General features: G+C 49.4%; 1 long non-coding RNA gene across 1 annotated transcript; it reads left to right on the forward strand.

Annotated features, from left to right (window-relative positions):
- The first annotated feature begins 22143 nt into the window (after positions 1–22143).
- Positions 22144–23057, forward strand: LOC311322212. The gene is made up of 3 exons (XR_014630915.1): positions 22144–22544; positions 22707–22802; positions 22918–23057. It is a non-coding gene; the product is annotated as an uncharacterized lncRNA (long non-coding RNA).
- Positions 23058–24311: the final 1254 nt, after the last annotated feature.

Genomic DNA, 24311 nt, shown 5'->3' on the forward strand with positions numbered 1-24311 from the left:
CAGAAAGTTGGCGACCTCTGCGCTCTATGCGCTTCAGCATCCGCTGACCCCGCTCTGTCATCTGTTGTATGGGTGAGTGAATACTTTTGGCATTATATTTTGTATATATAACACACTACAACACACTAAGGTGCTGGAAAGGAGGGTCCGGCCGATATTCGAACCTTGATTGAAGAAGAACAATGCGGATTTCGTCCTGGTCGTGGAACCACCGACCAGCTCTTCACTCTCGCAAGGATCTTGGAGGGGGCTTGGGAGTTTGCCCAACCTGTCTACATGTGTTTTGTGGATTTGGAGAAGGCAAGAGGTCTTGTGGAGGGTTATGCGGGAGTATGGGGTGAGGGGGTCCTTACTTAGGGCCATCCATTCCCTGTACACCCAGAGCGAGAGCTGTCCGTGTCCTCGGCAGTAAGTCGTTCTCCTTTCCGGTGGGGGTTGGCCTCCGCCAGGGCTGCGCTTTGTCACCAATCCTGTTTATGATTTTCATGGACAGGATACCGAGGCGTAGCCGTGGGGAGGTGGGTTTGCAGTTCGGTGAGCTGGGGATCGCGTCGCTGCTATTTGCAGATGATGTGGTCCTGATGGCAACATCGGCCTGCGACCTCCAGCACTCTCTGGATAGCTTCGCAACTGAGTGTGAAGTGGCTGGGATGAGAATCAGCACTTCTAAATCTGAGGCCATGGTTCTCAGCAGGAAATCGGTGGTCTGTCCGCTCAGAGTAGGAAATGAGTCCTTACCCCAAGTGAAGGAGTTCAAGTATCTGGTGGTCTTGTTCACGAGTGATGTAACCATGGAGAGGGAGTTTGGACGGAGAATCGGAGCTGGTGCGGTTCTGCAGTCGCTCTACTGCACTGTTGTAACGAAAAGAGAGCTGAGCCAAAAGGCAAAGCTCTCGATCTACCAGTCTATCTTTGTCCCCACCCTCATCTATGGTCATGAAGGATGGGTCATGACCAAAAGAACGAGATCATGGATACAAGCGGCCGAAATGAGTTTTCTCCAGAGGGTGGCTGGGGTCTCCCTGAGAGATCGGGTAAGTTCAGTCATCCGGGAGAGACTCGGAGTAGAGCCGCTGCTCCTTTGTCTGGGTGTTTCATCTCAAGCAGAAACACTCCAAATCCTATTAACCACTGATGCATCACACACACACACACACACACACACACACACACACACACACACACCTTGTCTCCAAACAAGCAGTGGTGGGTTGAATGTGAGCGTCATTGTGAGTCAGAAAAGCAAATCATATAAAACTGTATTTGTACATACACAAGGGCAACACAACGCTCTCTACAGAGAGATAGTGGGAGATACTCTACAGAGAGACAGGGGGAGATACTCTACAGACAGACAGGGGAGGAATCTCTACAGAGAGATAGTGGGAGATACTCTACAGAGAGACAGGGGGAGATACTCCACAGAGAGACAGGGGGAGATACTCCACAGAGAGACAGGGGGAGATACTCCACAGAGAGACAGGGGGAGATACTCCACAGAGAGACAGGGGGAGATACTCCACAGAGAGACAGGGGGAGATACTCTACAGAGAGACAGGGGGAGATACTCCACAGAGAGACAGGGGGAGATACTCCATAGAGAGACAGGGGGAGATACTCCACAGAGAGACAGGGGGAGATACTCTGCAGAGAGACAGGGGGAGATACTCCACAGAGAGACAGGGGGAGATACTCTGCAGAGAGACAGGGGGAGATACTCCACAGAGAGACAGGGGGAGATACTCCATAGAGAGATAGGGGGAGATACACATACACAATTAAACGTTCAAGTACTACTACTGTAAGCATAAGAAAGTGCAATATTTCTGAAAATGAAATGTTTTATTTCCATAACTAGACTCACGAGTCAGTCTCTTAATGTTGTGAGACTATTCCATAACTAACATTTTCATCATACAAATTCAAACAGTTTCTATACTGTACATTTTTATATAATTTAACAGTTAGTGCAAATATGTTTTCCTTACTTTTATTTTTATCTTGAATAGCCTACATTTGTACTTTATTCTATTTGATGTGCATCACTACTGTAAGCCTGCCCTGGACCTGTATGTGTATTTATTTAAGTTCAAGTTCGTTTCCATTTCTTGCCAGACAGTTGAATACATCTGTAGGCTACTATTCTATTTCTTGCCAGACACTTATCTTGAAAGACTGCTGAGACGTTAGCCCTCTCAGCTGTGTGCCTCGTTTTTTCCTCTCGTCTCCCTATGACTCACACTGTTCTCCATGTTTATTAATGAATGACGCTTGACATTATATTGCTTTAGAACGTCTTTTTCTTGCATATCAGGCAGGTAGCATTTCCATTGAGCTCCCCGAAAAAATACTACATGTCCATCTTTCTTGAAACTGTGTGTGTTCCTAACGTTAGTTAACCACAAAAACAACCTCTCAGTGGCTAGCTGCTTTCATAGTTGCGTTCATAGTTCATAGTCGTGTGGATCGATTGGATCTGTGACTTTGACCTCGCGCACTGCACACAATAACAGCATTTGCCCCCACGTATGAGCAGCTTGAATTTCACATTGTAGGCCTGCCTGCTGGCGCCGTGTACAATAAATTATTTTGCGGGCCAGATTATATTATATTTTTGACATCATGTCGCAGGCCGAATGGAAGGGTGAAGCGGGCATGAAATGGCCCCCGGGCTGGGAGTTTGAGACCCCTGATCAAGAACAAATCATTCATCATCGCGTGAGAGGCCGTTCAAGTTGTGATACAGTCCATTCAGAACCCCAATAAGAGCGCTGAGTTGTTTTTTTTAATCAATCCAGACTTTTACTGTAAACTAGTGCAGAATGCCGGATGAAATGCATTTGCCATGATAGCCTTGTTGTGTCCGTCTTCCATTATAGTATGACCTACAGTACATGTGCTTGAAAGAATCTTTACAACAGAGGTTGCATTCAAATTGAAGTAGGTAGCTAGCTAGTTAGCTAACTTGAATGCCCACAACACATCGCTGTTGAGCACATGCCCATTCCGCTGTGAACCGGTTAGTAATTGCACAGAGCCAGTTTTCTGTCTGAGGCTATTTAGCAAGAGAGAATGGCAAGATTCACCACGCAAACTATATAGCACAATCAAGTCCCTAGATTATTGTTGATTCACCACGCAAACTATATAGCACGATCAAGTCCCTGGATTACTGTTGTAAAAAGTACATAGGCTATAAAAGCTGCCTTTATACTTCAGTGAGATTTCCCAGACCAGCTCCATTGTCGCTTAGTATGTCTCACAATCTATCCATCAGGCCTGGATGAGGTGGATATGAGTCTGTCTGAGAAGCTTAGCGGAATCCTGTCTGTGGTTCCGTTAAGCGGTCATTAATGAGCCGACAGGTCTAGACAGTCTTCATTAACCTTTCCCAACATCACTGCAGGGCATCTGTCATGATGGCATCTGTGGCGTGTGAAAACTGGCCACCTGTCATCGTGGTTATGAAACACGGATGAGCTGTAATTTGTGGAGGTGCTACAGTAGTCACGACTTACCTTATTTTGAAACGGTCGTTAAAAGTATTTCAAGTCAATGAAAAGCGTGAGAGAGAGAGAGAGAGAGACGGGTGTGTTTAGGTTTTAGGTATGAGGAGTTGGACACAGATCGGTCACTCCTCCATTTCACACTCCTTCATAACCTCTCCCACTCATATTTATGCACTAGCCCTGTGATTGGCTATGAAGGCAGAAGGACGGCCCCTTCCTTTGCACCTTGCTCCCTGTCTCCCTCTCCTTTTCTATTGGACACCAACTACAGCATCTGCTTTCTTACCACGTCTCTCTCTCTCTCTCTTTCTCTCTCTCTCTCTCTCTATCTATCTCTATTCCCTCGCATCTATATTATTTTGGAAGCTGTGCAGTCCTTTTAGACAGTGTCACCTTACAAGTTGCACTCCATGATGAAGCCTTTAACTCAAATGGTACTGCGCAGACAGGAAATACCAGAACTGTTAGCCATCCCTTCCATCCCTTCCAGTCCTATCAATATCAGGATGTGTTGCTATAGTCTCATACTCCTGCCAACTGGCACCATCTGATGTCACAAGGCATACTGTCATGAATGTGAATGTCTCTAGACTAACTGAAGTGATTGGACTGAGTGCAGAATCACAGGGAGGACTGATTGAGCGGTGTCTGGTGCGGTCTGTTCCTTTCTTCTTCTTGACCACTCCTGCCCCTCTAGTAATGATTGTAATACGTCTCATATGGGCTAGATCACTACTGCTGTGGTACTGAACACATCCCACCTGGCTAGGCCACACACCACACCGGCTGTCTGGTCCTGGCATTGGAAACTATTCCCTTCCCTGAAGGAAATACAAAATCTATATTTCCTTCAGAAACCTGCAAGAGCACCCAAGTCTTTTCACTGCTGTTTAAGATATGCAGTACATGGCTAATAAACACTTCTTGAACCTTGAAGTCACCCAAGACCCAAGTCATTGAACTACCCCAGTGACTGAACTACCCCAGTGGCTGAACTACCCCAGTGATTGAATTACCCCAGTGACTGAACTACCCCAGTGACTGAACTACCCCAGTGACTGAACTACCCCAGTGACTGAATTACCCCAGTGATTGAACTACCCCAGTGATTGAACTACCCCAGTGACTGAACTACCCCAGTGACTGAACTACCCCAGTGACTGAACTCCTCAGTGACTGAACTACACCAGTGACTGAACTACTCCAGTGACTGTACTACCCCAGTGATTGAACTACCCCAGTGACTGAACTACCCCAGTGACTGAACTCCCCAGTGACTGAACTACCCCAGTGACTGAACTACCCCAGTGACTGAATTGCCCCAGTGATTGAACTACCCCAGTGACTGAACTACCCCAGTGACTGCAGTGGGAAGAGGCTACGGTGTATCAAATTAAATCAAACGTGATTTATTATATATAGCACATCTCATACACAAAGGCAACTCAAAGCGCTTTACAAAGAGAATACTGATCCTAGTGTTACGGCCCAGCCGGGCAGAGTAGCCAAATGTGCCTGGGACCCCAGAAGCAGAGACGGAGACCCGAACAGGTTTCAAAAGTTTAATGAAACAATATAACTTAACTGGCTTAATGTGCTGCGGAACTAAAACTAACGAGGGAGAGTCCGAGAGGGAGAGTCCAGGAGGTAGTCCAGGGTAGAGAGCAGGGGGGGAGGTCCGTCCGAGGGGATCCGGGGTTGGGAAGCACGGGGGGGTCCAGGGGTAGAAACAAGAGGGAGGTTGGGAGGAGCGGAGGACTAGGAGCTTGGAAGGGGAGTCTGGTGGAGGCCGCGGGTGGAGCTGGGAGACACTGGTCTTGCATGGGAGGGAGCCTAGGAGGAATGGAGGAGAAGACAGGGTTAGGACGTTCAAAAAGTCGAGCAAACAATTCTCAAGGGGGGCTCTAGAGCAGACTACCACTGACCACAGTTGTCAACGTTCAAGCGCCCGACGTCTGTCTTCTGCAGCCTTTAATAGTGCTGAGCCCAGGTGGGGATTGGCATCAGCTGGCCTGATTGCAACCGTCCACACCTGCTGCGGAAGGTGACGCCGGGCCCAACCTCAATGGTGACGTGCTGAGTGGGACTGGGAACGTGACCGCACAACAGAACCCCCCCCCCTGAGGGGAGGCACCGGACGACCGCCCAGGGGCCCCCGGGTTGTCCCGGTAGAAGTCGTCCAGCAGGGAGGGGTCCGCGAGGTAGGAAGAGGGCACCCAGCTCCGGTCCTCAGGGCCGAAGCCCTCCCAGTCCACCAGATACTGGAACCCCCGCCCCCGGCGGCGGACCTCGAGAAGCCTACGGACAGGCCACACAGGGTCCCCACCGGCCAGGACCCGTGGAGGCGGAGGAGCTGAAACAGGGGGAGACAAGGAACTGGTGGCCACAGGTTTGAGCTGGGACACATGGAACACGGGGTGCACCCTGAGAGCCGGAGGGAGAACCAGACGAACGGCAGTGGGGCTGATGACACGGCCCACGGTGTAGGGACCGACGTACCGGGGGTTCAGCTTACGAGTCGAGGTCCGGGAGGTCTGGAGGGGCAGGTCCCGGGCCAACAGCCATACTCTCTGGCCTGGTTGGTAGGCCGGAGCGGGCACCCGCCGCCGGTTAGCGCAGCGCCGGGCCCGCTCGGTGGCGCGGAGCAGCGCGGCCCGGGCGGTCTTCCAAACCCGACGACACCGGCGGAGGTGGGCCTTGGTGGACGGGACCGCCACCTCCAGCTCCTGTTGGGGAAACAGAGGGGGCTGGTAACCCAAGGAACACTGAAATGGGGACATACCAGTGGCGGAACTCTCCATGGCGTTTAGGGAGTATTCCACCCACGGCAGATACTTGGCCCAGGAGGAGGGGTTGTTGGAGGAGACACAACGAAGGGCCGCCTCAACGGCCTGGTTGGCACGCTCTGCCTGCCCATTGGACTGGGGGTGGTAGCCTGAGGAGAGGCTGGCTGTGGCCCCAATCCCCTTGCAGAAGGCCTGCCACACCTTGGAGATGAATTGGGGACCACGGTCAGACACGATGTCAGCAGGTATGCCATGAAGGCGGACCACGTGGAGCGTCAGGAGGTCAGCCGTTTCAGCAGCGGAGGGAAGCTTGGAGAGGGGAACAAAGTGGACAGCCTTAGAGAACCGGTCAACCACAGTTAAGATGGTGTCATAGCCCTGGGAGACGGGGAGCCCAGTAACAAAGTCCAGGGCAATGTGGGACCATGGACGACCAGGGATGGGAAGGGGCTGCAGGAGGCCCGCTGGAGGGCGGTGGGAGGCCTTACTCCGAGCGCAGGGTGTGCAAGCCGCCACAAACTCCCTGACATCCGTCCTGAGGGCGGGCCACCAGAACCTCCGGCTGATGAACTCCGCAGTCCGCCGCTCCCCGGGGTGACTGGCAACGCGGCTGGAGTGGCCCCACTCCAACACCTGCGGACGGACGGCCTTGGGAACGAATAACCGGTTCCGGGGACCGTTGCCCGGGCCTGGCTCGGCCCGCTGGGCCCGTCTTACCACCGCGTCGATGGCCCAGGTGACGACACCCACCACCCGGGCAGGGGGAAGGATGGTGTCAGGGTCGCTCTGAACGCCAGGGTCCTCTCCTGAGGACTGGCGGGAGAGGGCGTCCGCCCTGATGTTCTTGGAGCCCGGGCGGTAGGTGAGGGTGTAATCAAAACGGCTGAAGAAGAGGGCCCAGCGGGCCTGCCTGGAGTTGAGCCTCTTCGCCGTCCTCATGTAGGCCAGGTTTTTATGGTCAGACCACACGATGAATGGCTGCTCCGCCCCCTCCAGCCAGTGTCTCCACTCCTCCAGGGCAGCATGAACCGCCAACAGCTCCTTGTTGCCCACGTCGTAGTTCCTCTCAGCGGGGTCGAGGTGGCGAGAGAAGTAGGCGCACGGGTGGACCCTCTGGTCCTCCTCCGACCGCTGCGAGAGAACAGCTCCGATGCCCGTGTCTGAGGCATCTACCTCGACGATGAACTGCCTTGCTGGGTCGGGGTGGACGAGAACCGGAGCAGTGGTGAACAGGCCCTTGAGCCGGAGGAAGGCCGCCTCAGCCTCCGGGGTCCAGACAAACGGGCGGGAAGGGGAGGTGAGAGCGTTCATGGGGGCAGCCACCTGGCTGAACCCTTTGATGAACCGGCGAACGAAACCGGCGAACCCCAGGAACCGCTTGAGCTGGGTGCGGTCTGTGGGGCGCGACCACTCCACTACCGCCTTGACCTTGGCGGGGTCTGCCCGCATCCGTCCGTCCTCCACCACATTGCCGAGGTACGTCACTGAGGTGGTGTGAAAGACGCACTTTTCGGCCTTGACAGAGCCTGTTCTCCAACAGCCGTTGGAGCACCAGGCGGACGTGCTGGTGGTGTTCCTCCATGGACCTGGAGAACACGAGGATGTCGTCCAGGTACACCACGACGAAGATGTTGAGCATATCCCTCAGCACGTCATTAACGAGGGCCTGGAAGACGGCCGGGGCATTGGACAGACCGAAGGGCATCACCCGGTATTCGTAATGGCCAAGATGAGTGTTGAAGGCCGTCTTCCACTCGTCACCTTCCCTGATCCTGACCAAGTGGTACGCATTGCGGAGGTCTAGCTTGGTGAACACCCGGGCGTGTGTGAGTGGCTCGAAGGTGGAACTAAGCAGCGGCAGGGGGTACTTATTTTTCACTGTGATGTCGTTAAGTGCTCGGTAGTCTATACAGGGTCTCAGGCCACCATCCTTCTTAGCCACAAAGAAGAAGCCCGCTGCGAGGGGCGAAGACGACGGTTTTATAAGGCCTGAGGCTAGGGACTCGGCGATATAACTGATAACATGATCCGCCCAGAGGCCCAGGAGATGTGAGGGTCGTGCCTCTCCAGCCAAGGTCTACCCAACACCAGGGGCGCTGTAGGGGCATGTATAACAAAGAAACGTATGGACTCTGAGTGATTACCCGAAAGAGTGAGCGTGAGAAGTTCGGTGGAGTGAGTGATAGTGCCCAACGAATGACCGTCTATAGCCCGGGCAGAGAGGGAGTGATCCAAGGGGACTAGAGGGATACCGGTCTGGCGAGCAAGGGAAGCATCTAAGAGACACACATCAGCCCCGGAGTCGACGAGGGCACTAACAGACAGGGTCTCCTTTCCCCAGGCTAAGGTGGCAGGGAAAAGACTGTTCTTACTCTGGGGCTGGGAAAAAGAGGCTTTACTCACCAGTACACCCCTTACTGGTGAGCGGGGTCGTTTGGGCGAGTTGGGCAGGTCTTGATGATATGCCCCTCCTTCCCACAATAGAGGCACTGCCTGAGACTTATCCTGTGATCCCGATCGCCCGATCTCCATAGGCTCTCCGGCCCCGGATGTAGAGGCTGCCGGAGGTAGTGCGTGCTGGAAAGGAGGCGGGGTCAGGGCGGATGGTGCGGCGGTCCCCGAGGCCGAGCGACTAGGGGCTGGGCGAGGAGCAACACGGTGAGCTCGGTCTAAACGGCGTTCATGAAGCCGCGAGTCCATCCTAAGAGCCAGGGTGATGAGTTCATTCAGGGTCTCTGGGCTGTCACGGACGATGAGGTCCTTGATAGCGTCACACAAGCCCTTGCGGTACAGGCTGAGGGCTGTGTCGTTCCAGCGACTCTCGATGGCCAAGGTCCTGAACTCTACCGTGTACTCGGCCACGGAGCGGGATCCCTGGTGGCTAGCCAGTAGCCTGCCAGCTATGTCCTGACCGTCTAAGGGGTGGTCGAAAACTGAACGAAACTCGCTCCTGAACAGGGGGTAGTCGGTGGCATAAGCCGCACTGCTGTCTACAGCGGCTATGGCCCAGCTAAGAGCCTTATCGGCCAGGAGCGACATCACGAAGGCTATCTTGGCCCCGTCAGAGGAATACTTAGAAGGCTGGTGAGCAAACACCAACTCACACTGGGCTATAAACCCCCGACCCCGATTTAAGTCGCCATCGAACGCTTTGGGGCTTACCAAGCTGGGTTCAGTGTGATGCCCTAGCTGTACGGGGAGAACGGGACTAGCAGCCAAGGCGTCTAGAGTCTGCTGGATGGCAGCGAGGGTTCCAGACATGGAGTCCATCTTGGCGGCGAGGCTCGCAACCGTACAGACGGTGGATTGGGACGTGGCCTCCAGGACGCTTATCTGGGACTGGACCGCGGGAAAGGCTTTTCCCAGTTCGGCTTGGAGTTCGGTGAGTTGCGTGGCCTGCCTAACTACCAGCTTACGTAACTCTGAGGGTGCTTCGATCCCCGCTCCCGGGGTCCCGGCTTGGCTCATTGGCTTGAACGTTCTGTTACGGCCCAGCCGGGCAGAGTAGCCAAATGTGCCTGGGACCCCAGAAGCAGAGACGGAGACCCGAACAGGTTTCAAAAGTTTAATGAAACAATATAACTTAACTGGCTTAATGTGCTGCGGAACTAAAACTAACGAGGGAGAGTCCGAGAGGGAGAGTCCAGGAGGTAGTCCAGGGTAGAGAGCAGGGGGGGGAGGTCCGTCCGAGGGGATCCGGGGTTGGGAAGCACGGGGGGGTCCAGGGGTAGAAACAAGAGGGAGGTTGGGAGGAGCGGAGGACTAGGAGCTTGGAAGGGGAGTCCGGTGGAGGGCGCGGGTGGAGCTGGGAGACACTGGTCTTGCATGGGAGGGAGCCTAGGAGGAATGGAGGAGAAGACAGGGTTAGGACGTTCAAAAAGTCGAGCAAACAATTCTCAAGGGGGGCTCTAGAGCAGACTACCACTGACCACAGTTGTCAACGTTCAAGCGCCCGACGTCTGTCTTCTGCAGCCTTTAATAGTGCTGAGCCCAGGTGGGGATTGGCATCAGCTGGCCTGATTGCAACCGTCCACACCTGCTGCGGAAGGTGACGCCGGGCCCAACCTCAATGGTGACGTGCTGAGTGGGACTGGGAACGTGACCGCACAACACCTAGCCTTGATTGTCCAGAGGGGAACCAATTCACCCCTATGAGAGATTCACCCCTATGAGAGATTCACCCCTATGAGAGAGCTGTAAAAATCCTCCGCCTCTCCCAACCAGACCATCAAGAAAGCCCCTGGAAAATGTTTAATTGTATTCGCTATAGGAACATTTTACAGAGCACTACGTATGGAGTAAATAGTAAATTCTAGTAAATCTCCTGTAGTGTAGAGGGAGATACAGGGACAGAAGAGAGAGACCTGGGTGTAGTGTAGAGGGAGATACAGGGCCAGAAGAGAGAGACCTGGGTGTAGTGTAGAGGGAGATACAGGGACGGAAGAGGGAGACCTGGGTGTAGTGTAGAGGGAGATACAGGGACGGAAGAGAGAGACCTGGGTGTAGTGTAGAGGGAGATACAGGGACGGAAGAGAGAGACCTGGGTGTAGTGTAGAGGGAGATACAGGGACAGAAGAGAGAGACCTGGGTGTAGTGTAGAGGGAGATACAGGGACAGAAGAGAGAGACCTGGGTGTAGTGTAGAGGGAGATACAGGGACAGAAGAGAGAGACCTGGGTGTAGTGTAGAGGGAGATACAGGGACAGAAGAGAGAGACCTGGGTGTAGTGTAGAGGGAGATACAGGGACAGAAGAGAGAGACCTGGGTGTAGTGTAGAGGGAGATACAGGGACGGAAGAGAGAGACCTGGGTGTAGTGTAGAGGGAGATACAGGGACAGAAGAGAGAGACCTGGGTGTAGTGTAGAGGGAGATACAGGGACAGAAGAGAGAGACCTGGGTGTAGTGTAGAGGGAGATACAGGGACAGAAGAGAGAGACCTGGGTGTAGTGTAGAGGGAGATACAGGGACGGAAGAGGGAGACCTGGGTGTAGTGTAGAGGGAGATACAGGGACAGAAGAGAGAGACCTGGGTGTAGTGTAGAGGGAGATACAGGGACGGAAGAGAGAGACCTGGGTGTAGTGTAGAGGGAGATACAGGGATGGAAGAGGGAGACCTGGGTGTAGTGTAGAGGGAGATACAGGGACGGAAGAGGGAGACCTGGGTGTAGTGTAGAGGGAGATACAGGGACAGAAGAGAGAGACCTCGGTGTAGTGTAGAGGGAGATACAGGGACAGAAGAGAGAGACACAGAGGGTTAGCAGCAGCGCTGGAGCTCCACGGGGATCAGGGGGATGTCAGGGGACGCCTGCAGGAAACAGACAAACCTGGTTAGACCTGGTTAGATCTGGTTAGATCTGGTTAGACCTGGTTAGATCTGGTTAGATCTGGTTAGACCTGGTTAGATCTGGTTAGACCTGGTTAGATCTGGTTAGATCTGGTTAGATCTGGTTAGACCTGGTTAGACCTGGTTAGATCTGGTTAGACCTGGTTAGATCTGGTTAGACCTGGTTAGATCTGGTTAGACCTGGTTAGATCTGGTTAGACCTGGTTAGACCTGGTTAGATCTGGTTAGACCTGGTTAGAACTGGTTAGATCTGGTTAGACCTGGTTAGACCTGGTTAGATCTGGTTAGATCTGGTTAGACCTGGTTAGATCTGGTTAGACCTGGTTAGATCTGGTTAGACCTGGTTAGATCTGGTTAGACCTGGTCAGAGTAGAAGAGGGAGAGAGGCAGACAGACCAGGGGTGCGTTCAAATTCAGTAACAGAACGAGGATCACAATGGACTCAATGCTTAACGGTATTTTGGAACATTGTTGCGAATTATTTGGAACGTTCATTAAAAGCCATTTAAATGTGACCGTTTGGAGAAAACATGTTTGCGACGGCACTAGGGATGAGAGAGGCAGACAGACCTGGTTAGACCTGGTTAGAGTAGAAGGAGAGGCACTAGGGATGAGAGAGGCAGACAGGGTTAGCCAGATCTAACCAGATCTAACCAGGTCTAATTCTAACCAGGTCTAACCAGATATAACCAGGTCTAACCAGGTCTAACCAGATCTAACCAGATCTAACCAGGTCTAACCAGGTCTAACCATAACCAGGTCTAACCATAACCAGGTCTAACCAGATCTAACCAGGTCTAACCAGGTCTGTCTGCCTCTCTCCCTCTTCTACTCTAACCAGGTCTAACCAGGTCTGTCTGCCTCTCTCATTCCTAGTGCCACTCCCTCGTCTAGTCTAACCAGGTTTAGCACGCAGAGCCACATGTATGACTCTCAATATTTCTTTGTCAGAAACGTCTACTATTTACGGAGAATTTCCAACGAAAGTTCCAGATAGACAAACGCTTTGATTGATATTTCCTGTCACTGACTCCCAGGAGCAGTCTTTTTTAAACTCACTCACTGTCACACACAGAGCTGTGTTCATCTGAGTCTCCACTGAAATTCTGAGAACACACAATAGCATGTATAGTTTACTTGACTGGAAATCGTTTTTGTGATGACAACGATGCATTCAACACCAGGGGCCTCATTTATCATTGAGGTACGCCTTCTTTTACACGGTCTTTTTCGCGATTTCAGGCGTACGCCATTTGCCCCCCCCACATTGCGATTTATCAAGCCGAAAGGGCGGAAATTTAGTCGCCTTTCTCCGCGCTTTTGTAGGACACCTCTCAAGTTGTCGTACCGATTTACACGGTGTTCTACGCCCTCTTTGAACACAGGGGGAACTGGCGACGCAGGTGGTGCGTCGGTGAATTACTATGTTTGACGGAGAGAATAAGAGCGACAGTTCATGAACGCACAATCATGTAGGCTAATAGCCCAATTCAGCACAAACCCCTGGGGCCTCATTTATCAAAGAGCGTGTAAATTCCGGTGTAAAAGAGGGCGTACGACGAAAACGCGGAAAATGCGAAATCGAGCGTACGACGAGAATATATACACGCTTTTCGGATCTATCAAAAAGGTCGTACGCCCTTTTCTGCACGAGAAATCCGAGACTGGCGGGGAAGAGAGCGTACGCGCACGCGCCCCGTGTTCCGCCCTCGCCACGCCCTAATCCAACCATATATGGTCAAAACCATGAGTGGCCAAACGTGGTTTCCCGGAAGGAACCGGCTTAAAAAGGTAGCGTGGAGCACCCAGGCGGGACAATGAAACATGGAACGAAGAGCTAAGAAGAGGAACTTCTCGGAGACGGAGGTGCATGTGCTTGTTGGTGAGGTCCACGCGAGGAAGACAATCCTCTTCGGAAGGTATTAATAGCCAACCTTTGTCTGTTTGCTCCTACAGCTTAGTAGCCTACTTTAGCTACGTTTTGTGCATCTAGGATTTGGCATACACGGACATACTGTAACATGTGGCTGTGAGGAAAGCAAACATTCTGTGGTAGGCTATGATTAAATTAGGACCAAAAACAGGGAACAATAACGCAGATGACCACTTCATAATGTTAGAACACATTAAACATTTTCCCCTCTGGGAAATTAAGACTCATCTAAATCACCCGGTAAATCACAGCATTTATTTGACTGCCAACAGAAAAACATATCAAATGAATATGGCTGCACAATGAAATGTTTAATGCATAATCAAGTTCACAGACAAACTCAAGGAACATGATTGAAATTGTTTCTCCAGACTCTGACGTGGGGTGGGACTCAGAGGAGGGGGAGTCTGCAGTGGTCCTTGACCCGACGGTCGTGCCCCCGCGAGTTGTAGCCTCCACCTCCAGCGCCACGACCTCCACCTTCTTATCAGCTTTGAATATATATCTTGGCAAACATAACACGGGATGATGTACAAGGAGGGGACAGATACCTAGTGAAAGTACTATTGGTTGCTAGTAAAAAGACAATAACGAGGGCTTGGTATAAGGTGGAACGCCCAACCAAGGAGCAGTGGCTGGGTGTTGTGGAGGAGATGTATGTTAGGGAGAGGTTCACGCATGCATTGAGGATGCAGGAAGGAAAGTTTGAAGGGAGATGGGAAAAATGGATGGATTATAGAAGGAAGTGTGATGATACCACTAATATTAAAATTGTCATATTTGAGTAAGAAAAAAAAGCTGCATGGATGGATGTACCCATAAGCTGTTATTGTAGGTTTTTATGTTTTATTGTATTGTCGTTGTATGGATGGAAAATGCTAATAAAGATTAAAAGTAAATAAGACAAAGAATATGTATCTTGGTTATGGACACACCAACAAGCCAGCCGTCACGCGCAGCGCCTGCCTCCAGTCTAGCCCCTACCCTGCTGTGCGCCAGGATGAATGAGTCATGCGTGGAGCCAGGCCACCGTGCCACTACACTTGTGATGAGCATGTCGGCGTCACATATGATTTGGGTATTTCTAGTGTGCACATTTTAGCGATTCACATAGACGTATTCATTCACTGATGGTGCCCTTATGTGGGTGCAGTCGCCATCGCCGTCACCTCTTTGGAGTTCTATCTCGGCCAGTAGGCCGAGTAGCGCCGGATTCATTTAGGCTCGCATTACGCACAGGAGGACTGTCATTTATATGCTTACCAAAGAGCAAACAGGTCCACATGATCACATATTAATGACAATCTAATTGGTCAATTATTGCCGTTTGATGGAGTGCCTGCATTAGGTGTGTGACATATAGCGCGGAAAGGTTTGGGACAGCGCATAGGTTAAGTTTGGGGAACAAATCCATATCGGACCATTCATGAGCCGGTTAGAGGACACGTCTAATCTTGCATTGCGATATATGTTTGTGCTGAATTGGGCTATTAGCCTACATGATTGTGCGTTCATGAACTGTCGCTCTTACCCTACTAACACAATCAGGTTGCAGCAATGTTGCAGAAACGTGCAATTTAGACTTTGGTATGGTCCACTCAACGTCAAGTTAAACGTGCATGCAACGCAAACGCGGTATCTGCACACAAGTTGCTGCAACGTGCAGGTCCAACGTGTCTGCAACGTGCCTGCAATGTGTACACAACGTTGTGATTTCCGCGATGATTTCGATGTATATTGCTGCAACGTTGTATACACGTTTATATATTACTTTGTTACGTTGCTGCAACGTGGTCTACACTTCCGTTGGCTACATTTATAATTTGCATTACAGAACAAATCCGCTCCTTGCACAAGCTCCACTACTTCCTGAAACTCTACAGGCATATTTCTTTACCGTCCTATACTATTGGATAGCAATTGCCATGAATCCGGTGTGCAGCACACCTGATCAATCACTTCCATCCACTAGTATAGGCCAGGAAAGAAATACGCCTGTAGAGTGTCAGGAAGTAGTGGAGCTTGTGCAAAGAGCCTATTAATGTCATAGTCAATGCAGCAAGCAAAATTATGGTACAAAAGTTATGACACAACACCATTCAGTCAAGAACAATTTATTTTATTAAAAAAGTACACAATATCTAGCCTACAAATGATAAACAATTTTAAAAACAAAAAGTATTTAAAAAAAAAACAAAAAAAGGTTATTTACAAAAAAGTATTTACAAAAAATGGCAGGCTGTGCTCAGATAGGCTGGGGGGGGGGGGGTGGGTTGCTGTGCTCAGATGGGCTGCGGGTGGGTGTCAGATGGGTTGGGGGGCAGCTAGGAAGGGAAGTCTTCCTCATCAGTATGCTGGGGAGTGCTCAGATGGACTGTTCTTGGCTGGGCTGTGCTCAGGCGGACTTCTGCAGATACCTAAAGACACAATGAAATGGCCGTAAATACACAACGCACATACATGCACAAAAAAGTGGTACACAATCTTTGGAACCATGCAGTGTCACTGGGTAGGAGAAACCAAAAAAAAAGACATCACTTACCCTTCTGCATTTAGCAGGGGCATGTTTCAATGTCTCCTGCAGCTGGGCGGCCACCTCCGCCATCGTAGCCTTCGGCATGGAGACCATCACTGCACCTTTAAGTTATCAAGAAAGGTAATGGTTTCAATTCACATCGGTCATGGAACAAAGACAATGTATTAAAAAATATTCAAAATATGAACCATTTCTTACATGTTAGAACATTGAAGAGTGTCATACTCTTCAGTGGCTTCTTCCCCTTCTTCCCGTGCACACTGTAGGCGCTCCACACCGCATGTGTGGCTACAGCTGACAGCACCCGCCGGACTGTGTCCGCCAAGTCTCTGCCACCAATGGCACCTAGGTATTGTGTCTGCAAAACAAAGACAGTCATTTACTGTACCCTTCCCTGCACTGCAAAACTAAGACAAAGTTCTGCCCTGCAGACACTCACCATCTTCCTCTGATGTTCCCGGTCCTTCAACCTGGCCTCACAGACCTGCAGCTCCTCGTCCGTTTGGGCAGGGTTCAGTACATCCAGCACTTCTCCCTGGGCTCCAGACTCCACAGGCCGCATGCTCTGGGCCAGTTCCCTCACAGTCCGTGCAAGCTCACGGAGTTGCTCCCGCATCTCTGAGAACTGCTGATGTACAGACCTCTGGAAATCTAGATAAACACAGATGTGGCTATAAGTACATTGACATAAAACTAAATGAAACTCAAAATATATCCCTGCATGCAACATGAAGTAGTCCCATACCAGCATCTGCAGAGCAGCATCGATTAGGTAGAGGGTTACACGGAGTCAATGGTGCTGGAGCCGTTTTATTGGGCGACGGCATCACAGACCTAACTGAAAAACAAAAGGGATAAAGGAAAGGGATTAGCAGGAAACTGTATGGTGTTGGCAGCATGCCTTGGCTTCTGGCATTTGAAGGAAAATAAATTAAGACATTAACAGGTAGACATCACAACACCACAGCAGTACATGCCACTCTTACCTGGTCTGGCTGGGGTGCTATACATGAGGCCTGGGCTCATATGGTTTTCGCTCACAGGGGATGAGCTCGGAAAATCTGCAAGATGAGTAAATGGTATTCAATCTAAAAAAGCCAATCACAGAGCTAACTGAATGGGATTAGCAGGAAACTTTATGGTGTTGGCTTTGGCTTCTGGCATTAGACACCACAGCAGTACATGCCACTCTTACCTGGTCTGGCTGGTCTGGCTGGGGTGCTGTAAGATCTGGCTGGGGTGCTATACATGGGGCGTGGGCCCCGCTCGCTCACATGGGACAAGCTTGGAAAATCTGCAAGATGAGTAAAATGGTATTCAAAATAAATAAAAAATAGTCCAACTATCAGTGTGCAGTAGGCATAGACATTTCATTTCAACACAAACATGCATACCTGGATTGTACAGCACACATGGATTGTACTGGACCGCTGGCAGAGGCCTTTCAACTCCGGCACCTGGCACCTGGTCTTTGGCCGTCATAGTGGGGACCAATGGCTGCCCGGGGCTTGGAATATCTAGTGGAATATCACTAAATTAGCTCACGATTTCAAAAGTACTACTCTTTTGGGACTGTTGAATGCACTTTAGTATATTACCTTCGTCACTGGAGTGATAGCGCGTGTTGCGCCGTCTCTTTCTAACGTCCTGGCTCTCGTCCATCGACGACTGCTGCTCAAAGACTTTTGCCATGAGCCTGGCACCTTCGTAATGATCTGTGTGCATAAAGTACCATAATCAATACATTTCAGCCATCCTTTTTCCTCAGAATAATGAGTCATGATCTTTTTCCCCCCCCGTCAGTATTTTTTAACAGCTTAAAATGCAAACAGTACCAGTTGTGGACTTGGGGAAAACCCGGACTCTGTGGAGCGCCCAGCCAGGGTTAGGTTCCACGCAGCTCTTTATCCGTTGGCTGACTTTGTTCATCGGCCAGGAACACATCTGCAACTGTGAGTGAAACCATGTTAGTACCCGCTTCCCTGTACTATTGAAAAGGCAATCAGAAACATTGTTCACACAAACATGTTCTTACCCCATCCTTTTTGGAGAGCCAGGATACTGGGACAACCGACACAGTGTCCTCCCCCAGAAACTCCACACTGCAATACAGTCTGCCCAATAAACAAAAAAAATTCAGGTTATAAACACATAACCCTATGGGAAAGTAGGCAGAGGGGAAGAAGCGACTAAAACAACAATTCAACAAGTCATTACAGCCGATAAGTAATGAGTGACTCGCCACTATTCTATCCTTTTTTTTTTTATTCTCTGCCGGCATCTGCCCAGGACAGATGCGGTCAATGGCGGCTAAGTGTGTGTGGGAAACAACAAGCTAGTTTAGGCACCGCGATGACCTTGTGGGTGGCAGTCTCCCACTTTACAGGCAAATATATAAAGCATTATCTTGGCTTCGCCTTCACTGTTGCCTATGTAAAATTAGCCTAAGATTCGTGATGGCCTTAGAAAGCCTGACACGAGCGAGCTCCCAACGTGATCAGTCGAACAAACAAACAATTCACATTTCCCTCAGTCCAGCGGCCATTTTAGAGTTAACTAACAAAACAAACCACCAGCTACGTTAGCTAACGTGGATTTTAACGCAGGCCTGCGCTGGTAATGTACAAATGTAACTTAGTGCGCTCTTACCTTGAAGTCATTTTTCGAAGAAACGGTAAAAGTAATTAGTCTCTTTGTGTTCGCGTTCGTCTTTCTCTTCGGGTTTGCGTCTTTCTCTTCGTGTTTGCGTCTTCTCTCTTCTTCGTCTGCGTCTCTCTCTTTATTTTTCTTCGTGGTCTGGGGGTTTAAATGCCCCACCTGAATCCTCAGTCGCCGAGCCATTGGCCAGTTATTTGTTAAAACGTGACCAATGACAGTACAACTACAGTACACGTTAGCCAATAGGATCCCACCACACCGATGCAAGCGGATGTCCGGCGCTTCGTCTTCTTCTCGCCTACATCTGAAACAGCGCCTCGCTCGCTACCATACAGAGAAGAAGAGGAACAACAACAACAACCAAGTACTACTGTTGAATTCAGGTCAGTACAGTGTGCATTAACCAGCTACAGTATAGCTGGTTAGCCGGCTAGCAATATTTTAACCTGCAGTAACCTGCTAACGTTATACGTTTTCTGTTATCCGGGCGGGCAAACAACAGACAGGCTGGCATTGAAGCTAACGTTAGCACCCCTGTGTTTTTAACTATTGTTGCCCACTGCATTAACAGATGTAATGTTTTTCATACACACGGTAGTAACGCCTTCGAATTCGTATCACTGGCAAGCCTTTTAAAGCTAGCCAGCCTAAAATTGGCTGGTCAAACCATGCAGTTCATGTATACGCCGCCATCATGGCTTTGTGTTGGAGTTCAGTTCAGTAGGATTGTGTACTTTTGGCCACCTCCGACAGAAACTGTTTGTTTATTTCGGATTTAATTACACTTTTCCTCATATTTGCATTGTCCCTGTTGACGTATTCCATAGTTTTCGCCATCAACCAACTGTGTAATATACAAAAGTCACTCGCCTTGAAAATATTGCTAGCCGCCTAGCAAAGGCTAACAATAGCGTCGTTGTGTCTGTGGGTATGGCGCGTCACTGCTACGCGACGTGTTGTTGGCCATATAAGCTATAACTAGCCGGCTAGCAATATATTTCTTTTCCTCATATTTGCATTGTCCCTGTTGACGTATTCCATAGTTTTCGCCATCAACCAACTGTGTAATATACAAAAGTCACTCGCCTTGAAAATATTGCTAGCCGCCTAGCAAAGGCTAACAATAGCGTCGTTGTGTCTGTGGGTATGGCGCGTCACTGCTACGCGACGTGTTGTTGGCCATATAAGCTATAACTAGCCGGCTAGCAATATATTTACAAGGATTGACTTTTGAATAGTATGCACTGGGTTGATATTTGTCCACAGGGACACTCTAAATATGCGTAGAGGTTTGTTTATGTATTAAAAAGCAAGCATGTCGTAGGTGGCTGAACGTACAGAAACACCGTTCATAACAGTGCGTTGTCCCCCCACTTCCGGAACTACCGTGTATACTAAAATCAAATATCGCGACACTCAACACCCCAACTAAACAATCACTATTGTCTGTCAGTTATGTTGAGATTTCTAAAAGGGCTCTTCTGTTTTTTTGTGTTTTTTATAGGATGGACTTGGAAGAAAGGAGACAGAGAAGGAATCGGTATAGAAGGCATTGGAGGGCTGGACACAAAATGTTCAAGGAACTTAGGGAGTTTCAACGGCCCCTCCACAATGCTGAACACAGCCACATGCAATCCATAGATGGCACTGCGGAGAGCTATAATAATCATGAAGAGATTGCAAGAGTTGATGTCCCTGACTTGGATGAAGACGCCCTTACAGGCAGCAGAGAGGAGGATGATGAGATGGTGAGAATTGATGTCCCTGGCTTGGATGAAGACGCCCTTCCAGGCAGCAGAGAGGATGACTCGGATCATCTGCGAGAGGATGACTCGGATCATCACCGCGAAGATGACTCAGAACATTCCCAAGAGGATACAGACTCTGATCATTCGGCCTCTCTGCGTGAGGAATTGCGGGACTGGACAAATGCATATCAGGTCAAGCTCAATGCCCTGGATGCATTGCTCAAGATCTTGCAAAAACATGGCCACCAAGAACTGCCTTCCTCCAGCCGTACAGTAATGCAAACACCCAGAGACATTATTGTTGAGAAGAGGTCAGAGATGGAGTACATACATCTTTCACTTGAAAAGCAGTTACGTGATACACTTGAGCAATACCCACATGGAGATTTTGAAAACATCACAGAGGTTGAATTGTCCATTAATGTGGATGGCCTACCACTGTTCAAAAGTTCAGGCCAAAGTATGTGGCCTGTTCTCTGCGCTGTCCAGCTTCATCCTGTCAAGATCTTCCCTATAGTTCTCACTGCTGGGGACAGCAAACCCAAAGACTTGGACTTTTTGAAGGAGGTGGTTGCCGACCTGAATGCTGCGATGAGTAATGGCCTTCTGTTCAGGGGCAAGAGGCTCCAGGTTAAAGTCCGATGCATTGTCTGTGATGCTCCTGCCCGCGCACTTGTAAGGAACACGAAATACTGCACTGGGTATTATGGATGTGACAAGTGTGAGCAGAAGGGTGCTTATGTGACTGGTCGAGTCACATTCCCAAAAGTAGATGGCCTGATTCTGAGGGACAATCACTCCTTTAGAAACAAAACGCAAGAGCTACACCATCGAGGTGACACCCCACTATCCGATTTGCCGATTGACATGGTTGCAGCATTCCCCATTGATTACATGCACCAGAGTTGCCTTGGGGTTATGAAGAAACTGCTCCTCACCTGGACCAGAAAAGGAAAGCGAAGTGTCAGAATGTCTGCCCAGCAATGTGGATTACTTGGCAACAGAATGCGTGAGCTCAAGAACAGCATCCCATCAGACTTTGCAAGGTCGCCTCGATCGATTGAGCATGTGGAGAGATGGAAAGCAACAGAATTCCGCCAGTTCATGCTCTACACTGGAAAACTTGTGCTGAAAGGTCTTCTGGATGATAGACTATACAAACACTTCATGGTGTTCAGTGTCGCTATGGGCATTCTGGCATGTCCAAAACTCCTGAAAGTCTACAGTACCTACGCCCACGAGCTTCTGGAGTACTTTGTTGCGCAAGCTAGACTCCTCTACGGCGATGACTTCATGGTGTACAATCTGCACAGTTTGGTTCACATTACTGCTGAGGCAGAGAAATATGGCGGACTGGACAACTGCAGTGCATTCCAGTTTGAAAACTACCTTCATGGCGTCAAGCGGCTGGTGCGGTCTGGAAACAATCCCATCAAGCAGGTGGCTAAAAGACTGCAGGAAAGGAATTTCAACATGCATGTCAAACCACACAACGTGAAAAGGTCAAGCCAGGAGAAGGACCGTGCATTCATCACAGAGGATGAACAGTGTGTGGAAGTTGTTGGAATATCTGGAGACGACGACAACATGGCTCTTTGCCTTGTCTACGCAAATCCTGCCCCTCTCTTCAATCACCCATGCACATCCTTCATGATTCATGCCTTCCGGTTTCAGAAGAGAGATGCAGACAGGAAATTCATACCAAAATCACAGCTGACAAGAAGAGCGATCAAGATTGAGCAGCCACAAGGCACAGTGTTTTTGGGACTTCTGCACAGTTTTTGATAAGACACTGCAAATCCTAACATTTGCACATTTGCCCAACAAGAGACAGTAGATAACAGCTGCCCACAATCAGGAACCAAAATCAATCAATCAATCAAGCAAAGCTTTATTTGTATAGCACATTTCATACCCAGAGGAAACACAATGCGCTTTACAGAGAACAAAATCTGCTCTCCAGACCCAGAACAAACCCAAGAGAAGATGCTCTCTTCTGAGACACTGCCACGCTCAGCCCCCTCATGGTCAGGTAAAGCACACATAGACATACATGCACGCACGCACACACACACTACTGGGAGGTTATGCTGTATTCACTCTCCTCACACTAATCTAACACAGTCAGTGTCATGCACATGCAACCACCTCTAGATGATGAACAAATGTCACTGATGGCTGATCATTATTACAGATTTGGAATCTTGCCCCTGGAGCCAAGTCCAGAGGACCCCTCGTATCTGCAGAACTACCGTCATAGTAGTTCAGGGATGGAGCACCACCACAACAGGTAACACCACGCCCCCGCACACACACAGGGTCCAATTTGGTGAAAATGCATACAAACTGGATTTGTGGAGTTGTGTCTTTCATAAGACTAACTTTGTGTGTCTGTGATGTTTCAGGTACTGAGTTAGAAGGCCTTTGGACAAGCCAGAGCTCCATTCAATCATCCTCTGTCTGCGCATGACAAATATATTTCTCACATACTGCAAGTGCAACGAGCAGTGAAATGTTTTGCTATGAGCCTCTAGACAAGCTGCAACTGTGATTCATGTAGTCCCAGTGGAGTGGATTGTGTGGTAGCGAGCTGTCCATTGAGGGGGACGATGCACAATTGTTGGCTCAATGGACAAGATTGCCCACACAACGACCATGAATGTAAATTAAATAATCAATCACCTGTTTGAATAGCGAGGGGGCGGGGTGTTCTCATTCATATATGGGTACCTGGGAGAAGGGTTTGTTCTGGGTCTATCTGGGAGACTATAATGGAAATTTGTGATTTCATTCATGTCATTTGAGTGAACAGTGAGGTTAGCCTGTTTGCTCGGTTCCTTTGTGGTACAGTTCTTTTAATGCATTGTTTAATTAGGTAATGTATTGTTTTAATGTAGTACTAAACACTCCCTAGTAGTGACGCAGGCTGTAGAATCTACATGGGGTCTATAAACAGAAAAGCCATCCTCTTGTCTTGTTTAATGATGGGGCAGAATGTCTTCTATTGTTTATTGCAGATGTTGACTAATCAGATTTGTGCACAACATTGTAAATAAAGCTTCAGTTGAGGATAGCCTGTAGTATTGTAGTCTTGTACCTGTTCACATAAAAAATGATGGATTTCTGTGGTTGTACACGATTGATTAGATGCCCAATTGTAAATAAAGCTTGGGGTTAACCTTGTGTATTCTCATTGTAATCTCTTGTACCTGTGCACGGCATATCTGCAATAATTAGCTGTGACTATGAAAATGTAAAACTAAAGTCCAGTTGCTCATGAGGGTGTCATTTAAAGGTGCTCTCCCTCCAGCTCTGTTTTCAGCAAGGGGGCATAAACCGTTAGTAGATTAGAAAAGAAACATCAAATTGTGTGCAGGTTGATTAGGCAGTTTGACAGGTCATTCCAATCATTTCACTTGGTCAGAAGTGTGATTGGTTGTTCTGTTTTTATCTGTATTGAGCATTCATGTGTCAAATCTCTTATTTCATTGATTACATTCCGGGGTGATGGCACCTTTGAACACATGATTTCCACCATGGGTCGCAGTGATAGAGAATCCTGCCTACTTTAACTGTGAGCCAAGCAAGCAGTGACGTCACGGGATAGCCCGATGCTAGCCTAATATGACTTTAATCCAACGTCACTGCAACGTTATTTAATGACGTTGCAGGGACCCATATTGTCAATGTTTCTGCAACGTTGCAGAAAAGTCTAATTAGACTTAGGAGGGTAAAGTTATTTTCGACCTTAGATGAACGTTGTCACAACATCGCCTGATGGTAACGTTGCAACTTACCT

The sequence above is a fragment of the Borostomias antarcticus genome, assembly GCF_949987555.1.
Source record: "Borostomias antarcticus genome assembly, chromosome: 20".
Lineage (NCBI taxonomy): Eukaryota > Metazoa > Chordata > Actinopteri > Stomiiformes > Stomiidae > Borostomias > Borostomias antarcticus.